Here is a 13,545-nt window from a genome sequence, read left to right on the forward strand (position 1 = left end):
TTTTTCATTTTCTATTCCCTCCCTGCTGTTAAGGATGGGGAGCAAGAGAGCAGCTGGGTGGGCATCTGGAAGCTTGCCAAGGTCAACCCAACACAACCCCTCTCTAGAAGTCTGTATTAGACAAGTACTAAGTGATGACTGCACATTTTAATTTTCACAGAAATACTTTAATGCTAGGTATAGCCAAGCATTAAAAGAAAATGCAAGTTCAAACAAGAGGTCGATGACACTTTCACAGATCTAAGCCTAATCAGTCTTTAAAGCACAAAGACAGCTGTGTTTTCCAAGTGAAGAGGCAAAACTGAGCTCTCCTTCGCTCTGGCTCTCAGTTCCATACTGAGATTCCATTAAATGTAATGAGTAATTAGTTGCTACATACCTCCTTTGTTTTTCAAACATATTAGTATTAGCTGCACTTTTTCAATCTAGGCAAGAACACTGTTTTTGATTTCTAGGTGCTACACCTGCAAAATGGCATGAGGACAGCACTTTGTCTCTGTGGCCAAACCCGCTCACCTGAGGGAAGGTGGGGGGGGGTTAAAAAAGCCAAATGTCTTTTCTGTTTGCACAGCAGCATATTCTTCCTCTTTTATCTGAAACTAAAGATGCAGTTCCTGGACAAGTGGCTCTAGGCGGCCGAGATGACGTCCAGAGGTCCCTTCCAACCTCAGCCATCCTGTGATTCAGTGAATTTATTGTGGGAAAACATGCATGAAGCCAAACTGTTTTTAGAATACACTGATGCAGCTTATTTTGTGTCATGCGAACCCTAGACCCACTTCTTATATATGTTTGAGAACAAAACAGCACAACCTTCCTCAGTTATATACTTTGCAACTCTGCTGAAGAGTTTTCAGGGCCAAACCCCTTCACACAGACACCCAGCACAATTTTCTACTGGCTGTAATTTAAAAATCCACATTTCTCTAGTAACAACAAAGGTTCTTCTTCACCTTACTAGTTTTCTGCCCACAGTTGTTTTGAGGAACAAAAATATTTTTAATTATTTTCATTAAAAAAAAAAAAAAGCTTTATGTCATTTCCCTAAAAAATTTTGCAGGGGAAGGCAGGTCAGTAAAGTAGTGCCAGGTATTTTTCAGAAAAATATTGCTCCTTGAAAAACTTATGAGAAAAAAAGCACATTAAGGAACTGAAAAAAGTGGTTAACATAGACCTATATCCCTGCTAATTCCAGTTTCAGAATGGCAACAATTCTCTATAGATTAAAAAAAATTTAACTAACATAGATTTAAAAGCAAACAAACAAACAAAACCAAACAAACCTTTAATGGAAATTACTCTTTAATGGGTCTGCTTGGACACCATTTGGGCAAAGTGCAACTCTTCCCTTGAGAACTTCGGAAGGGGCAAGCAACAACACACTATTGCCCCCACAAGAGCTGTCTGTAGTTCTGACTGCAAAATTTCCTGGAGGAGCTTCAGGTTTAGGACTGACTCTTTCCCACCTAAACTTCTCCTGTCATTCTGGTTGGACACAGTCTTTGTCTGTGCTCACCTCCTGCAGATTTTTAACAAGTCTGTGGTGATCTGTTGGAAGAGCAGAGAGCAAGTAGTGCTCAGCCATCAACCAGTGAGTGAACGAACACCAGGATCTAAAAAATCAGGTCCATTTTAAGGCTTGTAAGATTCAGGCCCATTACAATTTCATACAGTCTTTCCCTCTTTTCTAAAGATGTTTCATGATGTTTCCCAATATAAGCAATACCTTTTTGTTATTTTGGTAGCTCTCCAAGCTTCAGCAGTGGTGCTACTTCTCCCTCCCTCACCTCCCTACAAAGACCCCTGAAAACTTAAAGCAAAACTCAGAGCAGCTCTCTTCTACAGGCTCTGTTCTCCACTATCATTCCAACTCTTGTATCTCATCAGACAGGAAATTCTCACAAACATTAATTTCTATTCTTATCAGGCATTGGTCACACTGGCAATCTTTCCAGTCTACCAAAATCAATACGATTCTAACCCCAGAAATTACAAAGATGAAGACTCATTTGTAGTGGTGCATTCCCGCACTCTTTCCCAGGCTGCACTATGATCATCACTACAGAGACATTTCATGGGGTTTAGACATACTACATATATCAACAGAAGCTAATTATAATAAGACCAGTGACATGTAAAACACCAAAAATGATGCAATTCCCTGCTGAATATTTCTGACTATCACACAGCATGAATAACACTTTTGCAAAACGAACATCACTGAAAATTATTACATCCATTATTACACACTCACCAATTTCATAGCAAGCATCTTACAATAATACATGCCAAAAAACGGGATACCTTGAAATCCATCCATGATTTCACAGATTCATGAAGTACTGGTCAAATACCATCAAACTAACATCAAAAAGCATCCCTGTAGGCAAGTTTGTCCCGATACCAGGGTGGGACAGACAGATCATTTGCATTAAAAAAAACAGGTTCAAAATTACAATGCAGAAAAGAATTTCCAACAAAAAAGCTTCATTTATTAAAACCAAAACCTAGATATGTAACAAAGCTTGCAATCTACTCTTAACTAAGGCTTGTAGTTTTAATGATATGACTTTTTAAAGAAACAATACGTTTGAGTGAGGGCAACTGACTACTATTTATTAAAAAATGCCAAGAAGTAATAGAGCTAATTTAATAGCTACAATTTAGCAGTAGTAGAGCAGGTAAATTTCACATATTGTGCTGACATAGCATGCTGTTAATCTATGTTGAGATTAGAATCGTTATCACTGGAAGATTAACTTCTAGTCCTGGGAAGATACAAAACATTTCCTATATTCAACTTCTCTAATAAATTAATTTAAATAAATACATGCCAACAGCTCACTGAGTGTCTGACTTATGCAATATAATGCTTTATTTTGTAATTTTTGAAATACCACATTACAAATAGTTTCAGTCAATTATACACATCCAATACTTGATTTAAATTACATTTTAAAAATAATACCTCAATTGGCTGTCTTAAACAGTAACTTGTTTTGAAGTAAAGCCTATGACTGAGCCAAGCAATCTTTCAACCAAAATAGAAATAACGAGAATGGTGTTGGGGGATAAAGGGAGGGAAAATTTTATTAAATAAAATTATAATAATTTAAAAATCAAAACAAGTAAACCAAAAGAAACCGACACCACACAAAGTTTTCCTTTTAATGTTTCAAGGAAACTATGTAAGGAATTTTTATAAGAACTTATTTTATTGGGACACTGACATCTCAGATCTATACTAAAGTTTAGTTGTTAGTATAAAAAATCAGATTTTTATGTAATCGTACAGTTAAGATCCCTTGATATTATTAGTAGGGCAGAACACAATCACTTCCCTGTCAAAGCTCATCTTTGCAAAATAGGAGAATGCATCAATTAACATACATTTTCTATTTCAATGTTTTCTTTCTTTCAGGTTAGGCAACCATTCAAACTGCATAATATTTTTCCAAAGACCTAGATATTTCAATTCAATAAATTTAGTCCTTTTTAAGAACAATCTCCTGCTTCTGGGAACACATTATTTTATCACTGAAAACCAAAAGAGAAAAATACTTTTCAAATGTTCTTAATGATTACTTAATTACTTAATTACTCAGTAAAAAAATTCATTAGATCTGTTAATTCTACAGAAGGCTATATTACACCTTCTGTGCTCCTCTTGTTGCTTTCTACACAATACTTGACAACCAGGTAAAAAGCCACAGTTTGATTGCACAGCAGCAGATAAATTGCAATGGTGTTAATAACACTCTCTAGTAATGTAGTTGACTGTAAAGCAAATTTACTATTCTTCATTGTATTTTCTAAAAAAAAAATCTGTAGCAGACACCTGATTTATCTAAAGGCCATCACAAGCAGAAGTAAAGTCTAGTACTGTTAGAAGACACAATTTTAGTTCAGGAACAACTTGTAGCTTTTCAGTTAATGTAGGTAAGAGAGTGTCTAAGGTCTATTCTTTGTTAGGGTCTGTATATTTTTCTATTCCTAAAACATTTAAAGAATATTTAAAAAAAACTCTAATCCCATAAAGGCAAACGTGGATCTGAATCTTTGATGAAGTGCTAAACACATTCTTATGGCAACACAGCAATTAAGAGTGATGCATCTCTTTGGGATGCTTCTAGTTTTTTGGCTTTTTTTAAATGAATAAATAGATTACATTAAGCAATCATATCCTACCCTCAGAGCAGTTTTAAACTAGCATATTCCCATGACTCTCATTTTACTCTGTTCCAAGTAGGGATTTTATCCATTAAGATTAGTGTTATCAGTCAGCTGTAGATAGGGATGATTCTCGAGGATAACTCAGAGAGAAAAATCATTAGCTGTGCTAGTAAGGACAATTACACAAAACCTCCTGAAAACTGTAGCAGTTTCTTTATGCCTGTATGTGTTTTGGTACTTAAACTAACAAAACTACCCTTTCCCTCAGATCTCACCCACGTTTCCGTCAAGATAGCCTCGGTGTGGTGGAAAATGGATTCTAGAAGTTTCAGTTCAAACTGGTAATAGCAGCAAAGGGATTGTAAGTCTGGAGGTCCAGAGCATGAACCTTATTGTTCCCATTGCATTGGGCTAACAGCACAGTTTACCCCCTTCCTCATCCTACTATGAGGATAGTTGCTCCTACTAGAGCAACTGGTTTACAGTTGCAGCCTGCATATAACTCGTGAAACTCCACATAAAACCCAACTTCTTAAGTTTCACCAAATCTGGGGAAAAAAAAGGTGAAATCATATACTGGCAAACAGTATAGGTACCTTGTATATTCAGTTGTTATTAGATGGGAAGGTTTCCCGCTCCTCCAGCCTCCAATTTCCCCCATACTCAGTTTTTCACATTGCTATTAGATGCAGTATCAGTCAATCGCTCAGAGCGAAGCCAACTATGAACCAGGTAGTGTCAGATCAGCCACGCATACATTAGCCTGGTCCCAAGCCTCTCTTGAAATAGTTAGATGACTTTTTCATCACCTTTGCAACCACTACCAAAGTAAAACACAACATGTTACTGTACCAAGCTAAACTAACACCATGGGCTGTTGCCTCTTGCAAAGAGGGCAGAGGCTGGATGAAAACTAACCTTAACTTAGCAACACTGAAAATATTTCCAGACTTAGAAGCATTTAATATCAGCCTAACCTGACAACTTACCCTTTAACAATTCTGCACCTGTTATATTTTCCTGATATAACAACGTAACCATTATGAAAACCTATTTAACATAGGTACTGCTTTCAAAACACACGCACATAACACATGCTTCACATTTTGTTACAGCCTCTCATAGCACTCAGGTTTCTTCATGGACCATTAACCATCTCAAATAATCACATTCACATTTTCCAAGAGGAGTAGCTTAATGAGAACAGCATCCAACAAAAATTCCTAAGCTTTAGAAGGAATCTCTGATTCCCACAAAAGAAACCCAGACAACACTATGCCACCAGAAGCAAGTGCACGGCAACAGAGATGCTCTGGTCTAGAGTGCATTATTCTTGCAAAGGTCTTTCCCATTTTCATTTCAGAACCAATACATTTCCATCTTCACTTGCACACACCTTCCAGGGAGTAGAAAATGATTCTGCATTGGGGTATTGCTTCACAGTCAGCTGCTTCATAGTTTAAGGTACTCCACATCAGCAGTGGAAAACAAACTGTTCCTTGTTGAATGCATAAAGGATGAAATTTTTGCCAGAGTCCAAGCACTTGAATCTATCAGGTTTTCCCTGAAAAGGATCTTCAAGCCAGCACACACACAATAAGGAAAGTGTTTCTTAACCTGCTATTAATCAGACAGCATAAATTCTAGGCTTTGATTTCAAAGCTGTTAAGGTACGGTTTGACTGCAGTTTCACTGTGATATGCTTCTCCATTCAACTGCAGATTCAAACGATGGAAAAAAAAATTCTGACACTTAAAAAAAAAAAAAAAAAAAGTTGTACAAAAGCCAAGTCTTTTGAAAGTGAGAAAGTGCACACGTGCATGCAGAGAGGAATTAGGAATCTCTCTGAAACTCATCCGAAAATCTTACCCAAACAAATAACTTTTTTGAAGTTTTTGGTGATTATTATCCAAAGATCTAACTGTCATGTTCAAGCTCATGTTATTCCCATTGAATAATGGAAACAAAGGAGCTCAGGAAATAAAGTCAATAATTAAAAAGAAGTCTTTTAAATGCTAAGATTCAGTTCCAGTATGCTTCAAATGAATGACAGCACTAGCAATCTATTCTGGTACATGACAGGCAGCTGGAGGCAAACACATACACTCCTCCTCATAAGAAGTCAGTGGACTTTTCTCTCTTAGCTCAGTTTTTCCCTCTAAAAACTTAGTGTGAAGTCAGAACACATCTACATCCTGTTCTTGCAATACACTTGCAAGTCATCTAATTATTTAGGATAGTAGTTTTGTTTAGAGTATTCATGGCTCATGACACACTAAAGTAACAATCATTTGACAAGAGTGGACAAAAAAAAGTAAACAGATAGTGACTATTCAGATGTCTGTTCACTCTTCATTAAAAAAACAAAACATGAAAGTACTTAAAACTTTACTAATTCATATAGAAATAATCTTAACAGCATATTCCCTAAACAAAAATTGGGCAGCCAAAAATAGGAAATAAGGACTACCTAAAGGCTACTTTGGTCACTACAAGGTGCTGGGTTTTCACATCCCCTTTACTCTCGGCAGGTACAGCATTTACTAAGCAGCATTGCCATTGTTCTTATTTTTATCTCTTTTTAAACAGAAACAAATGGGATAGAAGGAGAAGGGGGAAGAAAAGGAGAAACTCAGAAGCACTGAGTGAAACATTCAAGGGATTCACCAAGTATCCATTATAATCCACACGAATAGCATGAAATTATTTATTACTAACGTATTCTGAGTATATGTCAGTAAAGGTCTGGGTGGAGTCTTTTGCGTACCTCACCACAAGGCAATGATTTTTGCCAAAAGACAGTGATTCAGTTTTACACACTGTGAAATGCAGCAAGTTCAGAATGGGGGAACGTTTGTTCCATTTGTCCTTTTTAGTAGTTTATGTGCAAGCAAACTTCAGAAAGTGAGAATTCCCTCCCCACTTCCTTCCCCTACTTTCTGAATCATCATGCTGGTTATTTCTCAGTTGTTAATGGCTCTATTTCTACACATTAAAACAAAAACCTTCTAACAGCCCCTCAAATATTTGAGGGATGACTACTGCTTTCGCAAACAGCAAATTGACCATTTTTCAAGAGCTGTCCTTATACGTGAACAAATCTATGTCCTTTTCGCACCCCCAAGGCTCAACCCATATATAACTATTTTCAGTGTTACTTTGTGAGACACTGATAGCATGAGCAGTTACATTTCCATCTTATATTTTTGCATTAAGAAAACACAAACTTTATGAGTTGGAAAATGGTGAAGAAAATGGCATTAGAATAGCTCTTTTAACAATAATATTGCTTCTGATCAAAACAAAACCAAAAGCATTGTTTCCCCATTTCTTGTCAACCTTGCATCATATTCTTGTGCAGAGACATATCACTTAATCAATGCTTTCCAGTTCTTAGGTTACAAATTTCCCACGGTTGTCAGTGGCTCTCAAGCTCTGGCTGCACATTCCTCCCAGGAAATCTTTACACCAGGTAATTTCTAGTCATGTGGTTTTGCTACCACCTGTACTTTGAAGTTCATGTTACATTAGAAATTTAATTTAAAACTTTTTCACACTTGGCAAAACAGGTGCATTTCAAAAATCAGGATTTTTGAAAGAAAATATATTAGAAGAGCTGTGAACCTACAGCACAAGGAGGAAAGTAAAATAACTTAACCACCCCACAGCTGAGTCACTTTATGCTTCCACCTCCTCAGGCAAAGGGTCCCTCTAGTGCTCCCAGCCACACTATCAGACTCACAGCTTTGGTTCCCGGAGAAAAAAGAGCCAGGCCACTTGGGTGGTCTGGGTGCATTAGGAAGAACATTGCCAGCAGGTTGAGGGAGGTGATCTTGCCCCTCAGCCTTAGTGAGGCCACATCTGGAGTGCTGTGTCCAGTGTTGGGCTCCTCAGTACGAGAGAGTCACGGAGCTCCTGGAGCAAGTCCACTGGAGAGCTACAAAGATGATTAACAGATTGAAGCATCTCTCTTATCAGGTAAGGTTATGGGAGCTGTGCCTGTTCAGCCTTGAGGAGAGGCAACTGAAAGGGAATCTTTATAAGTATCTGAAGGAAAGGTGTTGAGAGGATGGATCAAGGCTCTCCTCGGTGGTGACAGCCAATAGAAGAGGCAGAAACTGCTGGAGAGGAAGTTCCACCTGAACATGAGGAAGAAATTCTTTCCTATGTGGGTGACCAAGAATTGGAACAGGTTGCCCAGAGAGGTTGTAGAGTCTCCCTCACTGGAGATACTCAAAAAACATCTGGACACAACCCGGTACAATGTGCTCTAGGATAAGCTGCTTGAACAGGGAGGTCAGACCAAATGATCCACCGTGGTCCCTTCCCACTTGACCCATTCTGTGATTCTGTGACCAACTTCATTAGAAGTTCCATAGTGGCAGAGCAGAGGCAAACAGCATCTGTGTAATCATTTTCATTCTCACAAAGGCCCCTGGTACCTGACCTGACTCTGACTTGCAGAAGCAAGAGAAAGATCTAATTTTTTTTTCAAAATTAAAATAAGCCAAAAACTGACTTAGTTTGTAAAAAATAGTTTAAATAAATTTCCTTCAACATTTCCTTTCCACTAGAAATTGTTCTCTATCACCTTAAGGAAAAAAGCCCTATGATTTTCCAGTGTAATGGATGATTAAATAACAAACTGAAGAGGATATTGTCCAAAGCAACACAATACATTTCAAAGAAATGTCCTACTGGCTTAAATGTCCAGTTACACTTTCTCAGAATGTAATTAATTTTACCAGACTCAGCAAGAACTACTTTAAAAAGCTGTCCTACTTTGCAGTAGAATATGCATATGTGTATGTAAGCACATAAAGTCTACTTTGCACTGATCAACGTACTACTTTGTGTTTCTTTCTGCTTTTTGGAAGTTTTCCAATAGCATCATATTTGGCAAGGGCTTCTTTGTAACTTGACATACAAATTCTTAAATATAAAACACTGCCCTCAGGCCGCTTACTTCTCCATATTAATTCCACTCCGGAAATGGGCTTTACATTTATTGCTGGGCCATCAAGGCCTTTGCTAGCAAGCACAATTACAGTGCAGTAAACGTGAAATAAATTTCTATTTTGCTGTGGTCTTAACCCTGGCAGTAGTCACTAGTTTTCACGGCTTCATTACCGGAGATCCTGGGCTAGTCAGAGATTTGCAGTGGTTTAAGCTGCTAGCTCACAACCGGAGGTTAAATTGGAGACAATTTTATCAGAAGCAGATTACCACCTTAGTTTAATCGTTGCTAAAACAAACACACCCCACACACCAAGCACATAGACAAACAAATTCCCATGGGGTAAAACAGAGTGTGAGTTACACAAATCTCCCCTGCGATTACCACAGGGTAGGAGCAGGCACAAGAATTTTTGCCATGGAATAGGAAGTGTAGCTAGTTCACAGCTTTTACTAATTACCCAGCACAAACTCACCCAGCTGCCCACACGCTCCAGGCAATTGCACTGCAATAGCACACCAGTTTGCACCAGCAGACAGCGAATGCGCACAGTGTTGTTGCTGTCCCAATTTGGATTCTCAAATCAATAGTTCTAGTTCAGAGTAGTTCTACAGTGCTTTCTGGCAGTCCTACGTGAAGCCCTGCAGACAATCTGTTTATGGAGAGAGGAAGGGATTTCCTCCTCACGAATTGAAGAGAAACACATTTCCAAGCCTCAAGAGCTGCTCACTTAGCTTATAGCCTCGTCATCGAGGAGGAGGGCAGAGTGCAAACAGCTATTAAGGAGCTTCAATGTTAATAAAATTAAATGGTTTTAAATAGAACATCTGGCATCAGCTGTTTCCATAAGCTGTTTTTATTTAAGTTTCCACCATAAAATATTGGACTTCTCAGCTATTTTCACATGTAAACCTGGATGCCAAATTAGGCTATCTCTAAAGAAGTCGTCCAAGGAAAAATGGTAAGAATTATTCACACACTTTTTGGTTTGGCACTTTTTGTGGTATGTAACAGCCTGGGAGAGAGCTAAGCACAACAATATTTTTGCAACACAGTTTGCAATGGAAATGATTTTTGAAGAAAACCACTCTTATTGCATTTATTTGCCAGTAGTAATCAATAAAATTCAAAAATAGCAGATCTTCAAACATTTCCACAGGTACCTTGGTACAGAGATAGATTTTTCCCTCAACAACAGAGATGTCTGAGTAAACTCTGGGGCAAAGTGGGAGAGAAATAGACACAGCTGTTGCAGCCTTGGCAAACAAAAGCTCTAAAGTCATGAGTCAAGTTCTCAAAAAAACCCAACAGGAAAATATGTTCACAAAAAAGAAAACCACCTCCAAAAAAAAAAAAAAAAAAAACCACAACAACTTAATAAAAAAAAAACAACGCAATAAAACCAGACTGCAGGAACAATTCAGGACATGGGTTAAGAGGACTATGTCCCTTCACATTTCTCAAGTGTGAACTCCAAGAGCTGCCCATTACCTGCCCTATCAGGTCTACCAATTCCAGGTTGCTACTCCCCTCAAACCAAAACCACACAGAGAGGAAAAACCTCATGAAGCCTCCTCACCCAAGTCAAGGAAGGCGCTACTACAGATGCTGGCTCCTCAGTTGGAAGGAGTGTGGTACAGTTTCGAAGACTGTGGCACTTGGAGAAGGGCAAAGCCAACTCTGCTTCCCTTTGAAGGACATGTTCAGCATATCAGTCCAAGTTAAGTCTATGCAGTATCACCACCTTTTTTGTATGCTATTTGGCTGAACGTTATCCATCTAGACTGGAATGAAGTTGTAAGGTGTATGGACTCCACCCCCATTTTACAACCCCAGACTTCAACTTCACACCACAGATAGCTGTGATGGCTATTCTGCTCTTACTGTCACACTCCATCTCCCTGCTGGATAGCCAACCAAAGCTAGGGACCACAGGTTCTTTTCACTAGCCCATGGATCTTACATCTTGAGTCCTTTGGTGTAAGCAAAGCAGCATGCCGTCTCTGATCCAAATATATGCGTAAGAGATTTACTTCTACACCATCAAGGCAGCTTTAAAGCTACATTTTACATTTACACATCAGTATTAATTTTTTAACTACAAAAGTAGTAGTATTTCACGACAAGTAAGAAACCTTAATTCGACAGCCATTTCTGCACAAGATACTGTGCCAAGCAGATCCACTGACAAGAAATCCTTATCTCATAACTGAGCAATAATTTCCAAGGTAGAACTTTAAACTGTTAATTGTCTCCATCTTATTGTCAGAGCACATCCTTCAAAGCCACACGTCTCATTTGTCAGGCCTACAAAATATATGCACATTTGCATAATTATTTCGATTACATGCTCTGGAAGCGTGAATGCTCAGAGATGCCACTGCCTACTGTTCTCTAGCAGGGAAACCTTCTCTTGGGTTAAAGACAATAAAACAGACCTGTAATTTTATTTCATTTTGTTGTCAAGGGTTATCGCAAAATAACTACAGAGACAAATTTCTACAGTTCCACCTAAAGATTAGTTTCAACATTCTATCTAATTTTTTTTATTTTATAAAGAAAAGACATCTTATTAGGATTAAAAATTATGAAGTTAAAAAGCTGCATAAAGTTTTGAAACATAGGCAGTAAAAGCTACTTTCCACCAACTTTGTGAGGGTATTAAAAAAGCATCAACTTAGTCATGCAGAAAAAAAATGTATTTCATTAGGAATGTGAAATCTTAATCTTTATGGTCATTTATTCTGCAACAGTAAAGTTTTAGCTAAGCATACTTCAAAATGTGGTTCAACACTGGAATCTGATACATGATAGACTGAAATACTGCTACCTTGTAAAAAGTCTTACACCCTCCAAAAATTACCATGACCTCTTAGCTCAGGTTTTTTGGTTTGAGGATTGGTTTGGTTGTGGGATTTTCTTCCTTGCTTTGTTGCATGCTTTTTACTGTGACCATTCATTACATTTTGCAGCTTGAGTATTTAGTCAAACTAAGAACTAAATATGACAGAAATCAAAATATTTGCGTGGACTAATACATTCTTCACACCATGACTAAATAATTTCAATAAGCAGTGGCAGTCTCTACTGTTTGTATCAACACAATGACAGTCTTCCACAGGCACTCCCTTATTTTTCTTCCTGTTGGAACTGAGAAACATTATGGAAATGACATCTAGACAAAACATGGAGAGACATCTATCACAAACTGAGAGCATTTTCTAACAGTGAACAAACACAAATACACTGTTCAAGCTAATACAAAATCAGCATAGAATCTACTAGTTTGCAGTACCTCTTTAAGAAATGAGCCACACCATTTTTGTGAGACAAAAAACCAAATTAACCTTCAAATGCATCCCCAACTTCCTTATGTTAACAAGTGACAAAAAGTTTTCATGCTCACAACTGTGCTATTTGCAAAGTCTAAGCAGGCAAAACACAGTACATAAGCAGGAAAAGAGCATGTGAGATCACAGACTTCACTGCCTTCAACATTCTCAATCAAGCCCAGAACGAAGAGCAGCAGCAAGAGGGAAAAGGTCTGTCATCCAACTTAAAAGTGGCTCACCCAGTCAAAATGGTTTGAGATAGGGCATCTAGAAGGAATGCAAAAACATTAGCACTGAAGTGATTTGTCAGAAGTATTTTAAAACAATCTTTCTGCTGAACATAAGTCTTGAAAACATATTCCTTGAGGAAATTTCCACTGCTCACAGCATACTGTCTGAAGAAACTCGCGTTCTGCAGTTTAGGACTCTGTTACCTTGTGGGCTACCTTTAGGGCCTGTTAAGGTATGTCCATAAAAAGAACTTTAGTAATTTTATGGTAATTTAAATGCATCAACTTCTTTACAATTCTTGCTTTCTGCGTAAAATCACAAGGAAACACAAAGGAAAGGACCTACCTGTCATGGACACCTTAGCAAACACCTTAAAACCCAGCCCACCTAAACTACCTTCACAATTAAGCACCCACAAAGTAACTTGTGTTGGAAGCAAGTGGAGAAAAAAAAAAAACACAAAAACCAACTGACCAACCCAACAACCAAACTAACCATTCCTTGAACAGAAAGTCAGTTTTCTACATCCTCTTACTGACCCTTTCCCTAATTGCAACATCTTCTGCAGAACCAGCCTCATTATTTGGCCACCTCCATTCCAAAAACAACCCCCATATAAAAATTTTCTGATTCTTCTGAATCCCAGAGCTATTCCCAAGGGTATAAATGGCAGTACCAAAGTTGTGGAGTCAGGAAAGCAGTTCAATCCCCACCCATTTTACTCCCAGAGTTAGCCCTACAGGCTATGGGGACATGTGTGTAGGGTTTTCTCCTTCCTTAAACAGAAGTTTAGATTCTGCTGGAAGTAGATGGCAACTACCAAATGCCTCTTTTCTCTATATTCAGTAACAG

General features: G+C 38.1%; 1 protein-coding gene across 1 annotated transcript in view; it reads right to left on the reverse strand.

The window, feature by feature from the left end:
* Positions 1-13,545, reverse strand: part of FHOD3 (formin homology 2 domain containing 3) — a 354,314-nt gene that overhangs the window by 335,128 nt on the left and 5,641 nt on the right. The window lies entirely within an intron of this gene.

Source organism: Empidonax traillii, unplaced genomic scaffold (assembly GCF_003031625.1).
Source record: "Empidonax traillii isolate 1590-97213 ecotype Southwest subspecies unplaced genomic scaffold, ASM303162v1 scaffold98:size2021230, whole genome shotgun sequence".
Classification (NCBI taxonomy): Eukaryota; Metazoa; Chordata; class Aves; order Passeriformes; family Tyrannidae; genus Empidonax; species Empidonax traillii.